Below are 26,778 nucleotides of genomic sequence, written 5' to 3'. Positions count from 1 at the left end.
GGATGGAAGCGTTCCAGCCGGGATGGACTTCAGCACGTGGGCATTTGAGGACCTGCATATGTGGGTGTTCTCTCATGCCCGTGAAGACATAAGCAAACCCTCCAGGGCAGCCGACCCCTGGGGAGACAGGGAGCCACAGTGGTGGGGGGGAGAGCCGTGAGGTGGGGAGGTCACCAGGACTCTCGTTCCACAGACCTGCCTCCCTCTAGGACACAGGAGCTGGGCTGGGTGTCCTTGCTAGAGGCTCCCTAGTGACTATCCAGAAGTACGGGCTGTTCTTGAGGTCCAGAGAGTTTGAAATATCAGGGACATTTCAGAGTGTCCACTGATATCATCAAAACACATTAGAACTGGAAGAGACTCAGAGACTCTTGGCTTCAAATCTTTATTTCATAGATTTGGAAACTGAGGCTTCAAGAGTTTGAGGATTTGCCTGAAGTGCTAACCAGGAATCCATTCCGATCTTCAGAATCAGGGCCGTGCCCAGAACAGACCCGTCACCTTCTCCACCCCTGCTCTGACCTCGCGGGCTTCCTGCCAGGCTCCCACCCACCCTGATGGAGAGAAGGTCTGAAGCTGGTCGGTGACCAGCAGCCAAGATCACGTGGAAGCACAGATGTGGGAACATGAATGTGCCTCTTTTCAGTCACCAGGGCTGCGGTGAGAAGCTGTGCCAGGGTTGCCATGGGTCCCCACAGAGGTCTGGGGTGGGAACAGGAAGTAGGAGGGTGCCCTGACAGGAAGTGACCCCCAGAACTGGGCCATTTGTGATATTTGGCCCCAAAGAACAAAGGGAGGAAAATAGTAAGCACCATGTCCTGAGTTACTAAGTACTTTCTAAAGAGTGGACATGGTGCTCCATCCTTTAAACATCCTGTCTCATTTAACTCTTCAATATTCTTCCTTAGAGAGTCCACCTACTTAAAAGTTATTCCTGGTACTGTTCATATTACAAGTTCAACTTGTGATTATTTTGGTTGTTATTAAAGGCATTCACTCATTTGTTCAACACATACGATTAGGTACATACTACCTATCAGAACAAGGAAAATGTAATGAGAGTCATTTTTAAAAAGTATGTCTGCCATTGAAGAGCTTCTAGCTAAAGGTAAGACAGATCTGTACCCAAAATTACACACATATCTGGATTTCCCCTCAAGCGAGGTCGGACTTGCCCTGGACACACACTGCTTAAACGTGTAGCTGCTGGAGGCTGGGAGAGGGGGCGTGTGTAGGCCCTGGGTGCCGGGCCTGACCAGCCCCACCCGCAGGGTCTGAAAGCTCTTGACGGGCTCTGGAGCAGCACTTCTCCACAGGAGGCACTCGGTAGGTGGCATGAGCCACAGTGTGGGTGAAACAGCACCCCCCGTGTGGATTCTGACTTAAAAGGGCTGAGGTCCCTGCACGATGGTGGCTGGGGGGTGCGAGCTCCCCAGTCCCACCGTCAGTCTACCTCGCTCCCCAGAACCACGACCACCCCCAGTAGCCACAGGGTTCAGTGGCCTCCCGGTGGCAGCCCCTTGGATGGACCCACAGAGCCACCTGCGAGGAAGAACAAGGCGACCGCTGGCGTATCTGGAGTGCTGAAGCTTGTCAACCCTTCTGAGCAGTTTGGCAGGTGCCACATCTGGTGGTAGCAGAGAAGATTTGGAGTCGCCTGGACCCCTGGGAAGCCACTCTTCTGCAGCAAGTGGGAGACTTGTTAGATGGGAAGAAGACAGTCATGGAAACCACGCAACCTGCCAGGCAGCCTGGGGTGGAGCCCAGCCAGCCCACGCCTGTGACGCCGGGGCCTGCCTGGCCACCCAGCCCTGAGGCCATCCAGAAGAGTCCCTGGCAGCAAGGCAGGCGGGTCTTGGTGAATCCTAGCTGTCCTGAGCTTTCTTGGGCTGTTTATGGTCTTCCCTGTCCGGGTGAATCACACAACTCGAGTCTGACTGTATATCTTTTGGATTTGTTTCATTAAATAAGAAGCACTTACAAAATAACATGAACTTTTTCTACTATCATTCCTTCCAAATGCATTCTACTGTCATGTACAACTAATTAGAACACATAAAATATTTTAAAAACATGAACTTAATATGTTATTTTGGACAACACAGATAATTATAAGAAAGAAAATTAAACACTGCAACCCAGCCAGAGAAATAACCATGCTAGCATTCTGGAGCATTCTTTTAAAGTGTGTGTGCTTGAGTGTGTGTGGACACATGGGTCCATGCTTATGTACTGGAATCACACGTCATATACACATTTGCATTTTATCCCACATAACCCTTTATCAGAAAAAAGATCAAAAGTCTTATAAAACCTTCACTTAATACTCAGTCTATTTAACATACCATCATATAGAATTATCAAAATTTTTTATCCAATCTCTTAATATGTCTATTTTATTTTATTTTATTTTATTTTATTTTATTTTATTTTATTTTATTTTATTTTTTCCTGTTTTCTCTGATTCCCTAGAAGTAGGGTCAGTGGGGCAGAGGGTTAAGAAGTTTTTAGAGAAAGACGTAAGCTAAATTGGCTTATAGAAAAGGTGTCCCAGGACCCTCACGAGCAAGGGGCATTCAGGTTCTGTTCTGATAACTTCTAGAATGTGCTGGGTGGCAGCCTGTGTTCCTCTGCTTGCCAGTGGGAAACTGCTGTTTCTTTCTTCACAAACCATTCATGGTTCCTCTCCCTGCCCTGGTGCCCGCGGGAGCTGAGGGAGCAGACCCCAAGCACCAACTGGGAGTGGGCTTGGCAGCCACGCCTGGAGTTCAGCCCTCAAGGTGGCCTGTCGCCACTGCTCTCCTGGAGGCGGCTCCTGCAGCCCCTCCTGAGTTTACCCAGCATGGTGAACCGGCGGGTTCCAGGAGAGCCTGGCACAGCATGGAGATTTCTGGGAAAAGCTGCAGCCCACCTGGTCAGTGCCCAAGGCTACTTGGCACCCAAGGGCAATCATGATGCCTCTCTACTGAGTAGGCCTCAGTGGGGAGCCCCAGGCAAAGGCCCCAGTAGCTGCCTCCCAGCTCCCTGGGCTCCCCTCTGGACCACGCCAGGCCCTTTCCTTACCACTGGTGGAGAGGGGAGGGGAAGAGGAGCTCACTCCAGGGCGGATTCAGGAAGGAGCTCAGCCATTCTGGACTTCTCAGAGCCCACCACTGAGCATCTGGGTCACAGAGACGCCGCTCTCCTGAAGCTTCATTCAGAGGGTTGGTTGAAAGCAGGGGCTCTGGAGCCAGAGGGCCCGGGGCCTAGGCCCCGCCAGCCACTTTCCACTCACGTGGCTATTACTGCTGATCTTTCAACTTCCGGGAACCAAGTGAAGCAGGAGATGCCACGTGCTGAGCCCAGAGGGAGGACGTGGGAGCCTTCAGGACATTTGGCTGTGACCGTGTGCACTGTCTAACTATGGCTACTGGAACCAGTAGCAACACAAACTTACTAGCTCACCGCTCTAGGAGCCAAAAGTCTTAGGAGGGCTATATGGACTGGAGCAGCTGTCTGCAGTCTTCCTTCTGGATGCCCTGGGGAAATGGTTGTCTCCCAGCCCTTCCCTGGTTCTAGAAGCTTCCTGGATTCTCTGGCCCATGGCCCTTCCTCCATCTTCAGATCAGCAGCCATATCACCAACACCGGCTCTCATGCTCACGTTTCCTCCCCTCATTCCTCTGCCTCCTCGCAAAGCTGTTGTACTTGGAAGATTGGATGCCATCTCCCTGTCTCAAAATCCTTAATCACTTCTGCCAAGTCCCTTTTCCACGTAAAGTAACTTGTCAGTAGGTTCTGGAGACTGAGCTGAGGGCTCTCGACCACTGAGTTACTTCCCCAACCCCTTTTACTTTTTATGTTGAGACAGGCTCTCATTAAGCTGCGGAGGCCATCTTTGAACCTGCCATCCTCCTACCTCAGCCTCCTGAGTGGCTGGTATTACAGGCATACTCCACAGTGCCCGGCAACACTATTATATCTTAACACAAATTTATTGAGCCAGGTACAATACCTTATTCTGAGTTTCTCATTGGGTTGTACCAATAAGAAATGGACAAATTAGCAAACTAAAGAGTCTGAGATGCAAAAATGTGATTCTATGCAGAATAAAAGAGGGACAAAATAAGGAGAGAAAGAGATCTTGGGGAGAAATGAGTCCTGGGCAAAGAGGATGCGGGGAGTGCCTAGTGGAGCCTGGTGGAGGAGTCCATGCACTTACAGCTCAGAGCACACAGGTCTTTGTGTGCACGATGATGCGTCAGGGATGGAGACGCCATGAGAAAACAGAGAGAAAGGAAGGATCAGAGCGCATTACGCGTCCCAGTGAAGAGCCCAGACTTACTTAATAGGCGACACAGAGAAGAGCAAGAGAATGGGGAGACTGGTGGTTTCTAGTGGACAGTGATGGATGGGGGGTGAATTGTGGAGTTCATGGGAAGAGACCAGCTTGTCCACCCCACCCACCCAGTCATCCACGCCTTCGATGACCTATGCGTCCATTCTTGAATTCACCACCCATCCATCCCCGTCTCCGCCCACCCATTCTTCGCTTTGTCTAAGAACCCACCTACAGGGACTCCATCCATCCAGCCGTCCCTGAGTTCAACATCCACCCCATCAGGTAGACATCCGCCCTCTTCACCTATCTTGAGCTCGTCATCCATCTGCCCGCTTCTTCCTCCACTTGTCGGTCCACGTACACACCCTCCACCCGTCTCACATGTCCCTGGGATGCTGAGTCTTATGCAAGCCGTGTGTGCAGTTCTGTGATCATGGACAGAGCTGGTGGTTTGTCTGCTCGCTGTGCGACACTTGGTCGAGACGTCAGATCGTACTCCCTGCATCTTTCTAAGCGTCCTGTGAACATGTGCTGGGCTACGCAGGCAGCAGCCACCTCAGTCTCGTCTCCTGAGTCTCTGATTGCGTCAACAGGCCAGGTTGAGTACTGACCTACGCCATGTAGGTCCGTGGACGTTCACACTATGGTGTCCGCAGGAGGAGATCACAGGAACGCACGTCGCCACATTCCCCTGTCTTGAAGCATGTACAACTATACAAAGGAAAACCACTATGAAGTTGAGGGGTTTTTAAATTTTTGCTAAACACCGATGTCAAGAGGCATCTGCTGACGTCCCACTGTGTGCCCTTGCCCGTGTTCAGGATTCTGCTCCTTTTCCACCACCTGGTTGCTGCACTTCAGATGATTTGCATGACCGTATCTGCACATGATTGAAGCTATAGTATTAGGGATATTTTTCTTTTTAACCTAACACACACACATGAGCACTCTTTTGTTATATAAACACTGTCCACATAAGTGGTAGGACAGCTGGGCATTACCACTTGTGTTTTAGCTTTGGCCAGTCTGCAAAGTGCCTAAGAGCTGGACATGGAGGTGTGTCACGTTTACCACTACAACAAGCTGCGGACACGTCTCAAAGCTGTTTTGGCCTCTCGGTTTATTTCCACCTCTCATACTGACTCTCAGGAAGTGAGGGTACTATGATAAAGCACATGGAGAGCCAGAACAGGCCCGTGGGAGGGAAGTCAGCAGCCACAGGACGACGTCCAGCAGATACCTTCTCCAGAACAGGAGGTATCACGTCTATCCTCCTGTTTAGTTTTTCTTTTTTATTTTCTCTCTCTCTCTCTCTCTTTTTTTTTTAAGAGTATTAACAACAGGAACAATCTGAGGGGAAAGAGAAAATGTCTGTGGTCATCAACAATTTCACTCACCCTGTCACAAATAATGGTGCAACGGTGGAAGGATGGCTTCCAGCTAAGCAGGGCTGGCTCTGCTATGACAAAGCGTGGACACAAGGAATCAGGTTCCCAGCTTCTGCATCTGCGGCGATCGTGGGGCCAGGTTTGACTGACGGGAGGTGTAGAAGCGTCTGGTGAGGTCGGTCATGGGCCCCTGTGGTCCTTGCCTCTGGCGGTTCCACCTTGGCCAGGAAGATAAAGAAGAGGCTCTGTCTTCCTCACTCCCTAGAGGAAGTAGGGGACCCGACAAGGAGGCCCCTGTGGAGGAGCTTCATGCCACCTCCAGGAGCTGACAGCTGGCAGCCAACAGCCTGCAGGAAACAGAGGCCTCCTTTCCACAGACGCAGGAATGGAGTTCTTGTGACTGGCCTGGTGAGCTTGGAAGGGGATCCTTCCCCAGGGGAGCTTCCAAGGAGACCGCAGCCCATGATCTCCTGGATTGCAGCTTCATGGGACCCTGAACCAGAGGACCCACCTGAGCCAGGCCTGACCCCACCCTTGGAAACTGGCCTACCGGCTGCATGTTGTTAAGCGGCTAGAGTCATGGAAATGTGTTATAGAACAATGGAAAACATGCAGAAAGTCGCCTTCAAGGCAGACACTGCTCCCTCTGATCTGCCTCCTTCTGATGGCGACCCGGAATGTGGGTGCTGTTTTGGCTGGAGGTGTGGCGGCCATCCTGGCCCAGAAGACCTGGAGTGAACCCTGTGCAAAGGATGCCGTAGGGAAAGCGGCTCTTTGGGGTCCCGGTGACACTGCTTCACCCATGCCGGCCCAGGCTGCCTGTCCTTGGGATGCTTTTAGACGAAAAATGTCACTTCCCTTCTGGGTAGGCCTCAGCCACCTGGAGTTTGCTGCCCCACGCAGCAGGGCCCAGTGCTGACTGAAGCGGGAGTGAGGAGGCCGAGCCCCGGCTTAGACCTGGCCCTCCCAGGCTGGAACGGGCCCTGCTCTTTCCCAACCCGATCAGCCTGAACATTCCCTTTACTCCTGCGACTCTGGGTTCCTTTAACTATAAAATGGCATTAATCACACTCCTGACTTCTTAGGTTTGCAGTGGGAATCAAAGATATAATGCAAGTGAACAGCTTTCAGCTGAGCCAGCCCCGCTGCAGGTGCTGGGTGACTGTCAGCTGTGGGGACTCTCACTGACACCGTGCATCCATCAAGGGCGTGGAGTGACAGCTGACTCCAGCCACGGTGCCAAGTGTCACAAATGACAAAATCCCCGCTTTCTAGGAGCCACGCACATAAGTGAAACATGGAGCTACAAGCAGGTGTGGTAGTCTAGTAGCCAGAGCTGGCTGAGATGCACAGCCTCCGGACACTGGCCCTCAGCAGGAGGGCGGAGTCAAAGGAGGCTCCACAGAGTGTCAACCCCCATCACGAGGCCTGGAGAGGGTGGAGGACAGAAGAGAAAGAGCACCAGCATCCATCAAAACGCTGCTCACGAAAGACCCACCTCACCTGCAGGGACACCCAGGCTGGAAGGGGAAGGGTGGGAAGACCCCAGACAGATGGCAAGCAGGGGTCTATGCTGACGGTAAGTCAAAAACTGTCACCAGAGACAAAGAAGGACAGTGCGTGATGATGAAGGGGCCCACTTGCCAGGAGAATATGATCATTAACAATGTGTATGCACCCAGCATCGGAGCCCCTGAGTGTACAAACAAACCCTGACAGACTGAGGGGACCAGAGGCCAGCACACAGGAAGGGCAGTGCCCTCTCAGGAGGCCCCAGGGGAGGATCCATGTTTGGGCTGAAAGAATCAGAAAAGACGTTCCCAGCTAAGAGCCTCACAGCACTTCCTGACCTGTACCGGGCACTGCTCTGAGCTCTGCTGCAGAAATCACTAGAACTCCCCACTGCTCTCCTGCAGGGCTATGTTTTACCCATGAGGCAACAGCGGTCAGGGGGTAAGTCACACGCCAAGGCCACACCACCAGGAGGTGAAGAGCAGGAACTGTGGCCCATCCGAGCTCACCATGGAGACACCTGCAAGAGCCTGGCAGAGCGAGGGTGGGAGGAGAGGAGCCTCGGGGTGGGGGACTGGAGAGGCCCTGCTCACGGGCACAAGCACGCTAGGGCCCTTGGAAAGGGCAGGGCCAGAGCAGGAAGGCCAGGCCAGCCATGCTGCAGAGCTGGGCCTCCAGCCTGAGTTCCAGATCACAAAGCAGGGGAGAGTCAGCACTTCACAGCCGGCTGCATAGACAGAACCTTCCAGCTTCAGAAGGGAAGTGACTCCAGAGGCCAAAGGACAAGGGTGCAAGTAAGAAATGAAGCTGATGGTCAGGAAACAGAGGGTGCCTTGCCCTCCAGAGACAAACACCTGAGGTCACCAGTGGGCACTCACACGTGCTGCTCCGCCAGCCCCGCTGGGCACCTCGGGATACAAAGTCAGCCCTGAGAGTCCTTGCCTCCTAGGGCTGCCGTGGAGGAGACAGACATGGCCCCCAGGAAGGTGCCGTCCTCCCCGCTCCACAGCTGAGGGCCAGCTGGAGTGGGCGTGGGTTCCCAAAGGTCAAGCCGCCTGGACTCAGGCACAGGTTTCTCTCCTCTGAACCTTCCTAGTAGTTTCTAGTAAATGCCATGCGCGACAGATGGAGAGGACACCACTGTCTGGTTCAGAAGAGGAAGCTAGTGAACTAAAAGCCTCATTCTGCAAATGCCCACTGGGTACCCACCCTATGCCACGAATGTGGCTCTCATGCTGGAGACATGAGCTGAAGGTGCACTTGGCCCTGACCTTTAGGAGCCTGCAGCCTCTGGAGAGGTCCTGAGTTTAGCAGATAACCAGAGGCTCAGTCCTTTAGCACCAGGAATGGATTCTTGGGAACAGGCAGTCATGAAATCCACGGAAAAGCTGCTGGTCTTCCAAGGTGCCTCTGGGTCACATGGTGCTGACAGCGCTATTGTGCTTCCCCAAGCCCCAAGTCACAAGCAGGGCTGGCCTCTGGTACCCCAGCTCTGGAGCCTTAGCTTGTGAGTCATGGTCAGTCCTCCCAGGCAGCAGAGACTCCAGAGCCTGCTCAGCTGACTTCCGCCCTTCGCTCCCAGGATTCCTGGAAGGCAGGACACGGGACCCAAAAAAGTGCGCTCCACTGCGTCCACACAGCGTCGAACCTGGAGCTTCTGCAGTGAGTCCAGACAGATGATCCTCTGTGCAAGTTGTGTCAGCCGTGATGAGTCAGAACTGCCATCCCAGATGGGAAGCAGGGAGCAGAGGAGCATCAACGCTGGAGAGACGTGGCAGCCGTGGGCTCAGCTGGGGCAGCAGGGAAGGGCAGCAAGGAGAGCAGAGCCAGCCTAGCGCCCGGGTCAGGAAGCCCCGGGAAGGGGTGGCTGGGGCGGGTGCTTCAGAGCTCAGCGCGGGAGGCATTCTCGGCTGCTGCCACGGCCACCGCACATTTGGTGGCTTAGAGCATCAACGGTTTATCATCCCCTTGCAGTTGTGCAGGGGAGAAGCCTCTGAGCACCTGGCTGCTGGAGGCCCTTCCTTCTGGGGGCCCTAGGGGAGAACCCAATTCCTCACCTTTCCAGCTCGGAGCACCTGCCTACATGCCGTGGCCGCTGCTCATCTCACCACCCCCTCCCTCTGCCTTCCTTGACCTTCCTTGGTCCCAACTGACCCTCCTCCTGCCTCCCCCTTATAAGGACCCTTGAGGTTACATTAGTCACCAGGACAATCCAGGATAATCTCCCACCTGCTATGGTGGGAGTGTACCCCCAGCAACCCAGGAGTTGGAACTTCTTCCCCAACAGGACTGCGCTGAGGCGCAACCTCAGGGAGGCAAGCAGGTCAGGAGGGATCTGCCTCCTGGACGTGCCGGAGTCTTGGGAAGGAGGCTCAGGAGTCAAGACCGCCCTCCCACCACACGGACGCCATGGGAAGGTGTGGTCTATGAACTGGACGCTGCCCCCAGACTCCACACCGAGCCTTCCTCTGCCACCTGACCTTGCACTCCATTCTCTGGGATGGTGCACTCAAGCTAATGCTGCCTGTAAAGGACCCAGACGCAGGTTTCTGTTTAGTAGCCCAAACGCATTTGGACCATCTCAAGATCCTTGATTTAAGTCACGTCTTCAAAGTTCCTTAACCATATAAAACAACATACTCACAGTTCTTGGGGTTAGGAACATGGGTATTTGGTGTGGGGGTCCTATACTCAGCTGACCGTAGGGCCAATCACTGGAACAAATGGCCTCTGCCCATTCTTCTACCTTACGCCGCTTGATAGAGACTCAAAGTCCAGACAGAGGGTGTAAAGGCCTAGCCTTGACCAGACACCCACTACTCAACCGGGGGAGTGCCACCAGCGTGTCCATGCCCTGCCAAGGCTGTCCACAGTTGGGGAGAACAACTCTGGGTCCTGGATCGGAGGGGTTCTCCTCAGACGCACAGGGAGTGGGGAAAAAAATCAAACCCACGTGCTTTACTGGAATGGAGGGAGGTCTACCTGTGAGAAGGAAATCACAGCTCTCCAAAAACAGGCAGGACCACACGGACCCCGAGGATGTCACAGCTGGACAACCCCCAGGGTCTCCAGACCTCTCCCTTCAGGGGAGAAAGCCAGGGTCCAAAGACAGCAGCATTTGCCTAAGATCCCCAGCAAGTATGTGACTGAGCAATGACACAGCAAAGACAGAATTTTCTAGATGATCACAGAGAGCGGACTGGAGCCCAAGACTGTTGGGAGAAGACAGTTGTTGGCTGAGTGAGAGGAACACTGTCCCCAGCATCCCTGGCTCCCTGCCAAGGATCAACTGCCCACCCTCCAGGGCCGACCACCAGTCTAAGCACAGGGCAGGAGCCCCGCTGCCCGCTGCACACAGAGAGACTGAGGCGCAGGAGCCAAAAGATCTCACCAAGTTCGCCCAGCCTGGTGTTCGCCAGGCGCAGAAGCCCAGGAAGCAAGAGTTCAGCTGCTTTGTTCCATCTTCTCTGCTTTGTTTTCCGTGGACTTCAAGGCTGGGTGGGTAGAGAAAGGAATTTGCTAAACTTGCTCCAGCCTGGAGCTGTTCCCAGGGTCCTGGAGGGAGAGAACCAAGATGCGGACACACCCGCTCTCTGGGCCAGAAAACTGACACAGCCCTCCAGCGGGCTGGGTTCCTTCTGTACCCCCGGGAGGGGCCGTCCCGAGCTGCAGCGGGGTGCAGGCCCCTCGGCTCTGAGTCTGGGCGGTGGGCCTTCCCTCTGGTGTATCCCCGAGCTGGGAGGGCAGGCACTGCGGAGGAGGGAGGCTTTGCAACCTGCCTGAGGTCAGGCAGCCGGGAAAAGGGGATCCCAGGATACAGGTCGCTCTGCCAGATCACAGAGCCCCTCCACCTGTCCCCCGGAACAACTCCCAGAACCCAGGTGACCTGTGGGTCAAGGGTCACAGCGGAGGCAGGAAAGGTGCCCTCACTCCACCCCTCCTCTCTGACTAGCCTCGGCCCGAAGACCCGAACAAGAACTTCCCTCCCACGCAGGACCAACGGCTCAGAAGGACCCAGCACGAACCCTGCCCCAGGAGACCACGGCTTGTGAGCAAAACAAGAGTCTCCATAACACATTGTTTTTATTGTTTTGTTCCCAAACCACCAAAGCCAAGGTTCGACCAGCAGCCCCAGCCTGCTTCTCGGCGAAATGACAGCCCTAGGCCGGGAGACCCGGGGAGCGGGGAGGGGCCTGCAGGGGTCTCAGGGATGGGCCAGCTCTGCTCCTTCCGCTCTGTGTTCCTTGGGCAAGTCACAACCCCTGTCCCTGAGTCAGCTCAGGGGTTCCTGAAGGTGGCATCCCCTCGGAGTCCTGGCTGTGTCCCCGCAGAGGCCAGCCCTGATCATCCCCACCGTCCTCCATGCCTTAGCTTGAAGCATCATTTCTTCTCCTTCAAAAGTCAGTGCTGTCCCCAGGGGACGGTTACCAGTCAGAAGCCAGTCCTGGTGCCGGGCAGTCCTGTCCCAGGACACACATGATGTTTCCCTGCCAGGCTCTCCCCTGCGCACCGTGTCCCTGTCACCCAGCTGTACCAACCCAACTAACTCCTGCCTCACTCTGGGTCTTCTTCTCCCAGGTAGCATGAAGATCCCTGGGGCGTGGTGTGATTCGTATGTGCGGTATGGAGCGTGGGCCCGGTTGGTGTGTGTGTTGTGTCACCTGTGTGATGCCTGGCTGGGCCTCACTCCTCTGTGCCTGGCTCCCCATGTGGCCTGGGCTCGTGGGTCTCAGTTTCCTCATCTGTCCACAGGGAGCGTGGGCCGACTGTCCTCATGGAAAGACATTATTAGCACAAGGGAGTTGGCAAAGGAGAACTCGGGGGCCCCAGGAAGCTCTGAGCTCCCTCCCTGGCCGGCAATCCTGCTCATGGGGTCTCCCAGGGCTCCGAGGACCCCGGGCTGCTCAGACGAGGGGTGTGGGCCGGCGTGGGTGCGAGTCAGCAGGGGCTCGTCTTCACAGACCCTCCTGGAGTCTCGGGAGGGCAGAGGACCTGCAGTGAGTCCGGTCGTGCCCCCACCCCTGCCCCACCCAGAACCTTGTCTGGAAAACCCTTTATGTGGAAACAGCCTCTTTGCAGAGTTGATTAAGCACCTCGAGATGAGGTCGTTCTGGACTTAGGACGGGCCCTTCTGGGAGAAAGGAGAGGGACCCTGGAGACACGGGGCAGTGATCCATAGGCCATGGAGGGGCAGGACCAGGGCAGAAGCTGGACAGACGCTCCCTGGAGTCTCCAGGAGGAACCGGCCTCACTGACACCTTGCTTTGGACCTCCAACCCAAGAGGGAGCACAGTCCTGTCACCTCACACCACAGGGGTGGCGCTCTGTGTGGCCCCTATGCAAGGTAGAGACCCTCATCACCCCACTGTTCCCAGACACACGCAGCAAAACGCCCCAGCGTAAAGGAGACTGGATGCCAGAACCGCCCCCCAGAGGCTCTGGACCCTCCCAGTTGCCCTGCTGGCCCTGAGATACAAAGCGGAGATGGGGTGTGCGTGTGTGTCTGGTGTGGGGTATGTGTGCGGTGTGTGCAGTGTGTGTGTGTGTGTGCAGTGGCATGTGTGTGGTGTGGTGTGGCATGGGGTGTGGTGTGATTCAAATGTGTGGTATGGAGTGCAGGCAGGGTTGGTGTGTGTGTTGTATCACCTGTGTGATGCAGTGTGAGTGTGCGTGGGGGGGAGTATGTGTGCAGTGTGTGTGGAGTGACATGTGTGTGGTGTGGCACAGGGGTGTGATGTGATTCTTATGTGTGGTATGGAGTGTGGGGCCCGGTTGGTGTGTGTGTTGTGTCACGTGTGTGATGCAGTGTGCATGTGTATGTGTGTGTGTCTGGTGTGGGGTATGTGTGTAGTGTGTGTGGTGTGGTGTGGCATGTGTGTGGTGTGGCATGGGGGTGTGGTGTGATTCATATGTGCGATATGGAGTGTGTGTTGTGTCACGTGTGTGATGCAGTGTGCGTGTGTGTGTGTGGTGTGGCATGGGGTGTGTGGTGTGATTCAAATGTGTGGTATGGAGTGCAGGCAGTGTTGGTGTGTGTGTTGTGTCACCTGTGTGATGCAGTGTGAGTGTGTGTGTGTGTGTGTGTGTGTGTGTGTGTGGTGTGGTGTGTGTGTCTGGTGTGGGGTATGTGTGCAGTGTGTGCGGTGTGGCATGTGTGTGGTGTGGCACGGGGGTGTGGTGTGATTCTTATGTGTGGTATGGAGTGTGGGGCCCGGTTGGTGTGTGTGTTGTGTCACGTGTGTGATGCAGTGTGCGTGTGTGTGTGAGTGGGCAGAATTGGGAGGAGTGCAGTGCCAGGACCCCCTGGGCTGTCCACCTCCTGCCCCTCTCCTTCCACCCCCAGCAGACATGGCACTCACCCGGAGCCTGGATGCTGCCGTCCATCAGTACCGCACAGGGGACAGAGAGCCGTCTGGGTGGGGCGTGAGCCTGCACAGCCCCTCCCAGCCCTGAGCCTGGCAGCACGCACCACATTGATCCCAGGTCCCGGCCACTGTGGTTCCCAGAAGTCCAGCGGGAGCTGGCTTCTTCTTTGGCGGACAAACCCGTGTCCCTGCAGCCAGCTGGGCCTGCCTTTCACGGGCTCTGAGGCCCTGCAGTCCAACCCTGCTGCCTCCTCACCTCATCCACTTCCCACTGTCGCTGCTACCCTGGCCTCTCCCTCCCTCCAGCCAGCAGAGCCCCACCCCGCCTCAGGCCTCCAGGCAAGCGGATCCCTCCCCAGGATGCTGATCTCGCTCTGGTCTTGGCTTCAGCGTTTCCTGCAGACAGGCGTGGCTTTAACCCTTGTCCAAGTTCTCCCCTCTTCCCCTGTCCTTGGTCCTTTCTTTCAGTGTTGTTCTTTTCCTTCACAGTATGCATCATAATTTACTTGTGAATTTATTCTTTCCTTGGTTTTCTTATTGTATTTTTCCTTCACAAAGTTGTGAACTCACAAGAGCAAAATCATACCTTTCAACTAGTCACCATTCATACCCAGGGGGTGCCTCTGACTCAGAGTCAGGGCTTGTATTAGTCAGGATAAAACAAATCATGCTGCAGTGACAAACATGCCCAGATTTCAGAGACTTATATCAATAAAGGTTTCTTTCTTGCTCACGCTACATGTACAGTGTGTGTGAGTGAGGAACTGGGGGATAGAATTTGAGCATCAGAGTCACTCAGGAACTCTGGCTGGTAGGGACCCATCCTAACTCTGCCACAGCAGAGAGAAGGAATGTGCAGAATCATACACTGGTTTTTGTGTTCACCCAGAAGTGAACCATTCCTCTTCTCTTTCCTCTCCCATGTGAGCAAGCCTGGGCTAGCCTACTGTAGGAAGAAAGACATGTAGACCCCCACCACCTCAGCCCACAGCAAGTTGACAACTGGACATGAGTGAGACCTTTTATACCAGATGCCCGGCTGATCTAGCAGAAAGACCAGTCAAGATCAGCCGAGTCTGACCAGCTGGGCACAATCACCCACTGACCTATAGACTTTTCAGCAATTAGAAAAATGTATGACTTAAAGCCACTGAATTTGGGGGTGATTGTTACACAGTAGTAGCTAACGTAATGAACCCTAACAAAAATACAGTGCTCAGTAAGTGTGTTTGGAAAAAAGGAGAGAAAAGCAACTTATTTCCCACCACTACCCTTTCTTCCAAGCCCAGCTTGGGCTCGCAGGAACTGGAAATCCTCATTTAGCCTGTAAAGATGTGTGTGAGTGGCTGAGGGACAGACGGAACTGGAAACCTGAATTTCATTCCATCTCTTCCACTCACTCAGATAGGGCCCTTGCTAAGTCCCTTCCCCTGCTACCTTAGTTTTCCTGGATGAGAAATGTGGTCCAGATTTGAAGCTCTCCAGAGGCACTGCCAACCTGCAGCTGGAATCTTCTAAGCTATTCCCTGCAGGCTGAGACCTCCTGGAAGAGGGCTCTGAAGGACAGGACTTCTCAATGGCACCTTGGGCCCTCTGGCCTGAACTGAAGACAATGCTCATCCCAGGGAGGCTGGTCTATGACATCCTTGAGTTTTCCTGGGAGAGGGAGACTTGAACTTCTCCAGGGGCTTCATCTGCCTTAAATAGACTAATAGCCCAAATCAAACTGCTAACACTCAAGTACACACCTCCCTGAGGGGTCTGAGATGGATCCTGAGGGTACAGAGATGGTCACTCTCAGTTCTCTGGGTCTAAGACTCCTCAGGATACCTCAGGAGACAGGGGAGATGAACCCTGAAATTAGGATTATATCCCAATTTGAGTCTTGAGCCCATCCACTTGGCTTTTTATTTCAATTACAGTATTTTTCATTTCTAAAATCTCCATTTGGTTCCTCTTTGTATTTTTAATTTCTTGATGAGATTTTCTGCTTCTTTTAAAGCCTTTTTACCATTTCATTTTGTTCCAGCGTGTGTAATTGCTTATGGAAGTATTTGCATCACTTCTGCTCTCCAATCTTTGTTAGGTCGTCCTAGCACGCCAGCACTGTGGAACTGGCAACTCTTGGTTGTCTATCTTGAGTCAGGTTGAGTGTCCCGGTTATTGGATGATGAGTGATTTCCAGTACTATTGAGACTCTGTTCACATTTATATCTTTGGCTTTGGTAAACATTTTCTGTCACTGCTCCTCTGAGGAATGGGGTCCCTTTTCACTGCCAGAGGGAGGCTGCAGTTTCAGTCTCTGTCTTTGGCCTCCAAGACAGAGATACTGTATGGTTCCTTCTTGATTATATCTCACTTGGCCCTCATGACCCTCTGAGGGAGGGGAGGAAGGGGCAGGTACCCCAGTTTTGGACTTGACACTGAGGGTCAGAGCTGGTATATTATTTGCTCAAGCATCTTGCCATGCTGTCACAGGACAAGGGTTGGAACCATGTCAATGGGACTCAAAGTGTGAACTCTGAAACCTTTTTATCAATAGCTTCTCCAAGTGGCTCATGATCACACCTCTTCATCTCCTAATCACAAGACCCTGGGACAGGGCCTGACCTACCACGGGTGCTCAGTCCATGTGAGGGAAACAACTGCAGCTCAGTGAAGAGGCAGACTAAGGCCCGAGGCCATCCCCACAGTTGGCACAGGAGGCGGAAGGGCCCCTACGCAGGCCAGGCCTCGTGGTGAACGCATGCTTGGGCCACTGGCCCTCAACAATTCCCTCTTCCTCCCTTTGCCTCCATTTCCCTATCTGAAAATTGAGGCCTATATGACTTTTAAGTTTCATGAAGATGATGTGTCAATCCCTGGGGTACCCCAGGATAACGATGTCCTTCCCTGCTAGTGTGAAGTCCTGGTAGGTCAGTGGAAAAAGAGCTCACAGTTACACAAAGCAATGGCTCTCCACCAGAGAAGTGGGACTCAGCAGAGCCCGGGGAGCTTTGGGGTAGAGAAAGACATGGGTGGAGGCTACCTTAACACTAGTACCACGCAGGAAACAGAATTTCAAGGACCAGACAGGAGTGGGAGGCCCAGAGGGTGTTCTTCGTGGGAGCTCTGGGTCATAAAGACCCGGAAGGACTTTGCAACCTAGGAAGGAGGCTCCTGAAGGAGGGGAAGGGCACTGGGCACCCCTCCTGAGACACAGCAGGATTTGGGGGTAGGCTGTGCCAATTCCACACTTCCTGAGGCCTGGGGGTGGTATGCCTGGAGGCAGGTGAGCCCTCGAGACTTAGCATCACCACACCAGGAAGCACACAGGACAGGCAGGATGCAGGCCACTGCGGCAGGTGGCAGGTGCCTGAGCAGCCCATGCAGACGGCCACTGGGCACAGACCGTCCTGCACCCCAGGGCGGCGAGGAGCCCTGACCAGAAGTGCCTCCTTGCAATTCCGGAGTCGATTTCCCAGGGCGTGCGGCCGCTTTCACAGGAAGTGAGATCAGGAGGAACGATAGTCGTCACTCGCTGCCGTGAAACCAAGGAACCAGGAGGATCATGCACTTGGGTGGCAGATGCCTATTCAAAAGCTTGACGGAAACCTGATTTCCCACCACTCGGTGCCTTTAGGACACGTACCCAAGCCAGTCTCCAGAGGCCTGTGGGCCCTGTGACAGGCGGCAGGTGCTTGCTGTCCTGCTCCTCCAGCTTCCGGCCCCTCACTGAGCCCATCTCCAGGGCCTCCCCTGACCCTACGAGCAGATTGGTCCCTCCCACTGAAGCCCTTCAGCTTCTTCCTGCTGCTTGAAATGCCATCGCCTCCCTAATGTGATAGGATTTTTCCAGAAACGAGTCAATCCTCGATAGCAACCTTCCCTTCTTTAGAGCTATGGAACTGCTACCTGAGCAGGACTCCCAGGTTAAAAAAAAAAAAAAAAAATATATATATATATATGTGTGTGTGTGTGTGTGTGTGTGTGTGTGTGTGTGTGTGTGTGTATGTGTGTGTGTATTTGTGTGTATATATATGTATATACATATATATGTGTATATATATGTACATATATACATATACATATATATATATGCATTTTGCAAAGTCTTTTGCAATTAGGCCAATTAATTTCTGTTTAACAGAATATAAAAGGAATAGAAAAGGAAGTACAATGTGCAACTTGTGTTTTCCCTGGTTATTGTAAGAAATGAAGATGTGATAGCTGGAGCCGGAGCAGCCACCTTGGAACCTGAGAGGTAAGGTGCTTCTTGAGAGTGACATAACAGCAAGACAAGGAACTGGTGCATTGATTGTTGGGAGTCACAATACGTGCCCTGTATCATATACCCACACATTTATGGGAACAACAAATAAATTAAAAAGTATGCATTTTAAGCCATTACCTGGGGACGGTCTGTTACTGCAACCATACAGGTACACTAACTAATGCAGTAGCTAGGTTCTGCTGTGACTGGTAGGCAAAGAGCTAGTGAACACGATCGGGGAGGAACCAGAAGCCATAGGGACACAGCGCAGACAGTCTTTTCTCACCCGAACCGTGCTATCCGTTCTCAAGTACACCTAGGTGCTGCAGGTCAGCACCAATTTATTTAGAAGTGCCACCTAATCTAAAAGCCTACATAAGTCACAAGTGAGATAAATAAGAGAAGCAAAGCTCTTGGCATAGATGATGGCCTGGAGGAAGACAAGTCATTATGAACATGCAAATCACGTTTTGCATTTGGCTCCGTGTGGGGGTTCACAACGCACTGGGCTAGGGCAGAGGCATCTTGCTGGAGGCTGGTCCTCCCTGTGGGTGTGCAGCTGCTGCAGGCATCCTAGCTCTGCAGGTAGAGATCTGCAAAGCAGGGGCCTTCAGAGCTGCTAGTGCAGGCCCTGGCCTCAGATCTCTCCTCAGCCATGAGACCAAGTCCGTGGAGAGGAGGTCCAGCCTGGGAGAGATGGGTGGAAGGAGTCCATCCTGCACTCACCCCTCCCTGCCCCACAGAGGAGGAATGCCAGTTCCCTCGGCCGGTACTCCCTCTGCCATTTGCAGATCCTCCCCACTGAAGAGCTTTGTGACAGGGTTCTCTGTTGAACTCCACAGGAAGTCCTCAGCTGGGGACTGTCTACACAGCAGGGGCCTGCTGCTGGCAGAGGTAAATGGACTCACTCTGGGTCTCACCAGTGGCTGGAGGCTGATGCAGGACATGGCTGGCCTCTTTCCCCCACGCCCGCTGCCCTTGTCCAGTCACCCCTTGGCGCATCTCACACACAGTCAGCTAGATGTTCGACAGGAGAACAAGCCTGTGGCCCAGGTGGCTCGTTGACCATGTGGCATCATGGACGAAGGCTAGGGAGACGGTCTTAAGTTCGTGCAGAGACGAGGGTCACTGTGCCCCAGGGCAGGAAGGACTGCTGGAGCCTCTTTTGTCAGGACCCCAGTCCTCAGCTGCCCAAGGAGCAGGGGGACCTGGGCTGTGGACCACATCCATGATGAGCGTGGACAGCAGGGACGGTCTGCAGCCCTCGCCCAGGCCTGCCAAGACCCGGCTGACACCCTTCATCCTGGTCTTTTGTTTGTTAACGTTCTCCCTTGCAGACACCCTCAGGTAGACACTGTACTCTCTTTCCTCTGTGTATAAGAAGGATATGAAAATTCAAGAAGGGATGCGGCCAGGTCTCCGCCTCGAGGGACAGCGTCAGGATTCCAATTCCAGGCCCGCCAGCTGGGGCCCCGCGTTTATTCTGCTCCCAGAAGCTTCCCGGCCCCCTGTCCTGATGTGATTTCTATGGACCTCCAGCATTAGCCTTACCTGAGCTTCCTAGCGTTTTAACAGAGTGCAGGTCCTCGCTGTGACCTCTCCTAACAGTGGCCAAGTCAGGCACTTCCCTGGAAAGCTGGGTGGGAAGAGCAGCTAGGGTCTCTGTTCCGTTGGCCTGTTTCTCTAAGCTCTGTCTCTGGTGGAGAGAGGGAGAGGATTTCGTGGGAATGGGACTGCTTGTGCAGAAGGAGTCTTTCCATGGAAAGCCAGTCAGTCCCCGTGGCAGAAGTGACTTCTTCCGTTGGTTCAGGCAGGCTGCCCTTTCGCTCAGCCAACTTTATTTCCAGATACTTCTCCCAAGTGAGCCCTCAACCCCACCCACGCTCCCCTCTCTCCCCTCCTCCCAATGTTCCTGGCTGGTTCTCACGTTGCCCCACAGCTGAGTTGTCATTTGAGCCCTGCCTCTGAGATGCCCTCTGTCCCTGAGTGGTGACCTCAGGAGGTCAGAAGCCTCAGGAGGTGTCCTAAGAGCCCTGGGACGCAGTGGCCTGAGGGGCACACACGCTGCACTCCTTCGAAAGGCCCGATGGACCATACCCATCGCCATGTGGCCAAGAGCCTGCCCTGAGGAGTCCCTCCTGTCTTCTGAGGGGGTAGACCAGCCCCTGGACCCCAGGGCTCAGAACGGAGGCCGGCAAGCTGAGTTCCTGCACCCAGAATGCAACACGACATAAGGAAGAACATTCTAGCAGCCCACACTCCCCAAAGATGCGGAGAAAGGTGTCTAGCTGCAGCCTGCGGCCATGCTCCAGCAGAAGGACGCAGCATCTTTTCTGTGAATGCGCTGGATGTCCTTCGACATGTGATGTCTTGCTGCCTCTCAGTCCAGGAAAACAGGGCGGGGGCTCAGAGCCAGCAGGAGAAGGCAGAGGCACCGTTGACGCGGCTTTCTCCACTGTCTCCGGCAGGACCTGTCATGGTCCTTGTCTCTCCACAATGTCAGGCCACAGGAGTGACATCAGTTCACGGCTGACACCCCTTCATCACCAGCGGTTCAGTGCAGAGCTGCGGGTCACCTGGGGCCGACGGCCAGCCTGCACAGGCTTCCTTACTCCAGTCCTACTCTCATGTCTGCAGCAGTCACGTCACGCGGCTCACGTCACCAATTCTATACGTAGGTTACAGGAAGGCCAAGGAAGGGCTGAGGCAGCCACAGGGGTCCAGGGCCTGAGCTGAGAGCAGACGGATGCAGAGTGGCTGTCGGAAGTCAGGTAAGCTTGGGGGCCACCATGAACTGGTTCCGGGCGCAGAGCCGTCAAAGCGCGGGAGCTTATTCTGGGCCACGGTCCAGGTGGACGGCAGCTTCGCAGTGTCAGCTGCCTGGTCATCACAGGCAGGAGAGACCGCACTCAGCTCAGGCCCGAGGCCAGAGGTTCTGAGGGTCCACTGTGGGGGTTTTTCTGAGCAAGACTCATACGAGTGACCAGGGGACGGGGTCAGGGTGCTCCTCCTCTCACAGTCCCAAGAGAGGGGTTGCACGGTTGGGTGGTCGTTCGGTTACTCATGGGCCTGTGTTTTTCTGGTTTGAGTTTGAGCTGCCTCTGCATCCGTGTGCTTCTGATGGATTCGCTGAGTTCACAGGTAGCCATTCTTATCAGCTCAATTCGTTGATTGATCGGTTCATGCCTTATGGTTGTACCAGGCAGATGGCGGTTATTTATTTGCACAAACAAGGTGTAGACTCATTCCACTTTAGCACCTAAACTCAGAATGGAGTAACTCACAGTGAACTGCTGCTTTACAAATTGGAGTAACATGGATTCAGGCACAGCCTGGAAACTGCTGCTCTAGACCTTGTGGCGTGACCGATGATCGGCCCAGCCTGCTCGCCACATCATCCCCAAAGGGAAGGGCTGCAGGGACACTCGAAAGGGTCCAAGACCAGCCATCCCACTGTGGAAGTCTGGGCTTACGAGGAAAACCGTAACTGGTAGGGCTGTCTGTACTGGATGCGTATCATCAGACTGCAAACCCCTCAGCACATCATGAAGTAGCCCTTCTATAGTTCAAGAGCCTAAAGCCAAGAAGGTCATGTCGGCACCTGTCTATACTGACCTGGGACTTTGATCTCGATATAAGTACGATTAAGAAGTTCGAGCCTGGCTCATGGCATGTCCCACTTCACGTGTGTGCGTGCATAAATAGACCTCTGCTGGGCGCATGGAGAGAGGGGACTGGGCCGGGGAGAAGCTACCAGCTGTAACTAGATCAAGGTCCATTTGCGGGAAACCCCAGAAATCTGGGATTTGAAATTCGCTTAAGCAATGAGATTTAGTTTTCTCTCAGAAGGACCCAGAATCAGCATGACTGGAGATCCATGATCGTCAGCTCAGGCCCCATCTTTCTGTTTTGCTCCTCTGTCCTTAACAAAGCCTGTGGTCCTGTGGTCAGAGGTGGCGTCTGCCCTTTGCTCCCCAAGCCCACTCAGTGCCTGTTCTCAGTCTCCTTGAGATGTCCCTGCTCCCCGGTATCCAGCACACATGCCCAGGGACAGAGAAAAGCCAGTGACCTGGGATGCTTTCCTCTTTGAGGGAGCTCTCCGGAGAGTCCCTCCAACCACACCCACCTGCAAAGGAGGACTGGGCTGGTCGCCACGGTCCTGCCTGCTGTGTGGTGTCGTGCTGTCTGGGATGGCAGTGGCCGTCCCAGTCCTGTAAGGATCTTGTTAAAAAGAAATCAGGGGCAGATATGGGTTGTGGCCCCTGCCACCAGGAAATTTTTCACTTATTTTCTAAACAGCCTTTAAAAATAGACTTCTGGCTAAATATAGGAGGAATTTCTTTATAATTTGAAAAAAAAAAAAAAAAAAAAAAAGAACCAACTAGAAACGAGAAAAGGAACTGAGCTTTCAGCTCACACCATGAGCCTGCTTGCTGGCCATCTCACATGCTGTCCCTTGGTCCTCACAGGGATCCCATGGGAGGACACTACTCCTTCCCCTGTGCCTGATGTGGGAGGTGCTGGCTTCCCCGGGTCCCCTTGTCACCAAGGACCACGGCTGGTAGTGGACCAGGGGTGTGTGTTATTCTAACTCCTGGGCTGTGATCTCAGGAGAAGTCAAAACGACTCACATGATCTGGGATCCTGGGCTCTTCCCTAACCAGCCGTCAGTCCAGCCCTGACCCAGCCCCCTGGCTCCCCAGGTCGATGCCTGTACCCCAGGATGTTCTCCCAGAGGCTGGCAGCTCTCTTCTTCCCCTCCCTTCCTTTTCTTTCTTTCCCCCCCAGGAGTTCATTTTTTAAGTTTTCTTGCAAACATGCATATTCATATTCAATCAAAGGAAAGGAGGCGAAATTTCTTTGAATAACACACTTTCCTTTTTTCTCCTATTTCTTGAGTCAGACTTTGTAAAGGTAAGAAGGACACGGCCAGCATCTCAGATGAGCAGTGGGGTCCCCTCCGGTTTCCGTCAGTGGGGACCCTGGAGGGATGCTGCGGGATAATGCTATCCTGGCCAAGGCGTAGCTGCCGCAGCTGCGTGGCTTTTCCTCAAAGCTCCTCCAGTTCCAGGTGGGACAGGGACAGATACTGCACTCTGCCATCCTGAGCAAATTCTGGGCTCAGCTCTCGGTCTTTCTGTCCTGCCAGAGATGTCTGCTCCCCAGATGCAGGCACTCCTCAGGGAGATGCAGTCCCTGGGCAGGGTCCTCATGCCACATGCTGGTCTGCCCCTGTGAACTGCAGCTGGGCTCCAGCCCCCCAGAAGCACGAGGCCCCTTGTACCTAGCTCGTGCCCCGGGCACCCTTCTGCAGGCACGGGCAGGGGAGCAGGAGGATCCCTAGATCCACACGGGACCCAGGCTCTTCCTCTTGACAGGACCGGGCAGTGGCTCTGCTCCCAAGCTCTGCCATCATCTGTGACATGGAGACAGGAAGCTGTGGCTTTGCTTTTCCCCCTCTAAACGACCAGTCCTTCAAAAACAGGAAACAGTCTCTTCCCCATCTCTGGGCCCATATAGAGAAAATTCAGAAAGATAATAACAAGATGGAATAAGGATTATTCTCCTGCCCTTACCATGAAAAACACGCCCTCCATCACAGGGGAGTTGGCTGGAGGCTGGCTCTGGCAAAACGAGGGGTCAGAGCCTCACTGGGAAACTCTGGGGAATCTGAAAGCCCGGGTTCAAGTCTCAGCCCACCCAGTACTCGCTGTGTGACTTTCAGCAAATCATTGGACCTCTCTGAACCACAGTCTTCTCATCTAAAAGTGGGAATAATAATGGTGATTATCTCATCTCTAAGGTGACTCACGTCAAGTGCTGAGAACCGTTGTAATAATACAGCAGAGGTCACCTGTTATGTACGGTGTTAGTCCTCAAGTGGCTTAGGCGAGGCTGGGGCCTCTTGCTCACCAACTCCCCCAGGCAAGAGCCACTCCCAGGAAACATAACTGCTTCAGTGGCCGAGTGTGGAGGGGCAGGGTGACCACCTGGCTGTTTCCAGTGGGCAGCAAGGACCCTGCTTGGCCCCCGACCCTAGTGAATCGAGTAAGACACAATTCTGAGACTCTACGGGTTAAAGGGAAGGGACACATTGAACCAGTGAGAAGCATGTCCAGACTCGGCCTGTGCCTCCTGCCTCTGCCTCAGGCGGTGCTCCGGGTCAGTGAGCGAGGGAAAGAACTTTCCACCCTCCTGGGCGGGAAGATGCTGGACTCAGGCCCTGGCCCTGCCGAGAGGGCTCCGGACACGGGAAGGCAGTGCATTTACTGAGTGACCTGGGGTGTCTGGTGTGCATGGCTTTAGCTCCGGTAAATCTGCCAGCGTCCCTAGCAGGGAGCTCCTCTGAGGAGCCTCACGGTCTGTGTTGAGCACCTACTGAATACCAGAGCTCTTCAGGTAAACCAGCTCCTTGAGTCTCTGCGGAGCCAGCAGGCCCACCAGTTTTACCAGAGTCTTGAACAGCATGGCCCTGGTGCAGCAGGGTGGTGAAGGGGGCAGGTCCCAAGCTGGTCGGCTGCCACCAGCTGGCTCAGCGATGGGCACTTCCGCCTCTAACCATGGGCACAGGAGGGTGGCACAGAGAAGTCCCACACAGTGCCCGACAGTATGTACTCATCAGTCACCAAATGCCAGCATGGAGACTGTGGGACCCAAATGGCCCAGCCTGGGGACAGAGGGGGACAGTTGTGGTCGGCAGGACCCAGGCACTCACAGTTTTGGAGGAAGATGACGCTGTGACCTGGAACCCCAGGGCCCTTGGCTATGATCTGACTGTGTCCCCAACTTTCATGTGTTGGAAGCCTGAACACTAAAGTCACCTGAGGACGGACGTTGGAGGTGGGGCCTGGGAGCTCTGTGGGACTGGACGGGGTCATGGGAGAGGAGCCCCTGGGGACATCCGTGGTTTCACCAGGAAAGGAAGGCAGAGTGGCTGGGCCCTGGGCGCTCTCTGCCATGCGGTACTGCCGCAGGAAGGCCCCCACTGGATGCCAGTGCCCCTCTCTTGGACTCTGCAGCCTCCAGAACAGGAACCAAATAAACCTCTCTTCTCTATAAATGACTGGGTCTCAGGCACTTTGTGAGGGCCACAGTGAACTGAGACCTCACTGTCCACCCTCGACCCAGACCACAGCACGTTGGGGTTTGGCGGAAAGATCTATCCTGTGAGCTTCACTCATAGGCCACGCGTGGTCCCTGGTCACACTCCCCCTCCCCCTCCCCCACCTCTCCCTCCTTCCCGAGGGAGCTTCATGTTCACGGAATCCCCTCTGGGAGACCCTCCCCGGCTGAAGCAGGTCCACTCCCTGGGTGGGCTGCCTTGGCTGAGTCTGGAGGGGCCTCAGGGGGGTGGGAACTGGAGTTGGTGGCTCTGCAGGGGGCTCACAGCTGCAAAGTGGATAGATGACCCTCAGAAACGCTGGCCCACACAAGGAGCATGCGAGGGGGGCTGGAGAGAAACACGGGGTGGTGTCTAGTGTCCACTGCTGCTGGGCCATGTCAACCTCCAGAGCCCCTCCAGGGTGTGTGGCTTCTGAGATCCTCAGGGACGCCTGACACAGCGCTTTGGTAGAGAAACCCAAAGCAGAAGGCTCGGGGCCGACACGGGGACCCCCTGAACTCCTCCCCAGCCTGCACGCCAACCCAGTGCGTCGCTCCTCTCCTGAGACGTGGGCACCTGCCTGCTCTGTCTCCTGCCTGTCTGCAAACCTGCACGTGTGGGGTGGGCTCCCCCTGCCAGGAGCCGCCTCTGACCAATGTGGACTGCAGCGTGGTTCATGTGTAAGAAGAGCCGATTGTCCCAGCTGTGTGGCGGCCTTGGGCAAGTGTCCTCTCGCTCTCCAGCTCAGGGGCCCCATCTGTGAAATGGAAAGCAGTGGTGTCTCCCGCCGGACGCTTCTGCGGGTGAGCAAACTTGGAGGCCTGGCCTCCTCTGCCTGCGATAGTGACCTAAGTTCTTCCTAAGAATCTGGAGGACAGACTCTCAGTGGGAGGAAGTTTCCTGCCTGTTTAACAGAGGAAGCAAGACCCAGTGAAACGGTGACAGCTGGGAGCTGCCCTGGGCCTGGGCCTCTCCTAGGCGGGGGGCAGGCGGGAGGAGAGTCCACCCAGGGTTGGGTCCAGTCCAGCCACCGTCGCAGGACGGGCACTGAGCTCTCTCTTCTCTCTATGCCCCAGCTCCTCATTCTGGCCGGCAAAACTGGCCTGGAAGGGTCTGGCAGGGTGGCAACATGATCAATTCCACGTGGTTAACTGCAGGTCAAACCCTAGGTGGCGCCTGGCCTTCCTGAGGGCTTCTCAGGTTGGTCCTTCCTGCACAGACGGGTCTGTCTTCCCAAGCTCCTTGACGTCCGGTGGAGTTCAATCCCAACCAACCCAAGGCAGGCTGGAAACCACCTAAGCTGACATGCGTTTAGCGCCGAGTGTCCAGCTCGGTCCACTTAACCTTCGGCATGCTCCCAACGTTCACGAGAACCCACGGCTGGGCTACATCTTCCTACGCAAAGCTGATTTTATAGAGAAGCGTGGAGTATCTTCAGCCATCACTGAATACTGCACTGCAAGAGAAGACCCGGACATTTGCGGGGTGGCGGAGACACGCCTTCACACCAACGCAAAGCCGAAGGGCTGAGAGGAGGGCAGAGTCCGGCAGTCTGTGGACGGGAAGGTGAAGACCCCTTGGGTCTCCCGGGTGCTCTCTGCACTTGGCTAGGGGCAGACGACGGAGGCTCTGGAAGTTCCTGAAGCCCGGCTCTCTGAGGCTGGGCCTGCGGAGGAGGGCAGAAACGCCGGGGAAGCCAGCACACAAACAAACCTGCGGACAAGGCCCGCGTTTGTTGCCGAGAGAGAAAGGGCCCATTCAGCCCGGGCCCCAGGCACCCAGCGCGTCCTGCAGCCTGCAGCCCGGGCAGCTCTGCACTGACGCTTCCCAGAGCCACCT

This window comes from Sciurus vulgaris, assembly GCF_902686455.1.
Source record: "Sciurus vulgaris genome assembly, chromosome: 1".
Classification (NCBI taxonomy): Eukaryota; Metazoa; Chordata; class Mammalia; order Rodentia; family Sciuridae; genus Sciurus; species Sciurus vulgaris.
This window is presented reverse-complemented; position numbering follows the sequence as displayed.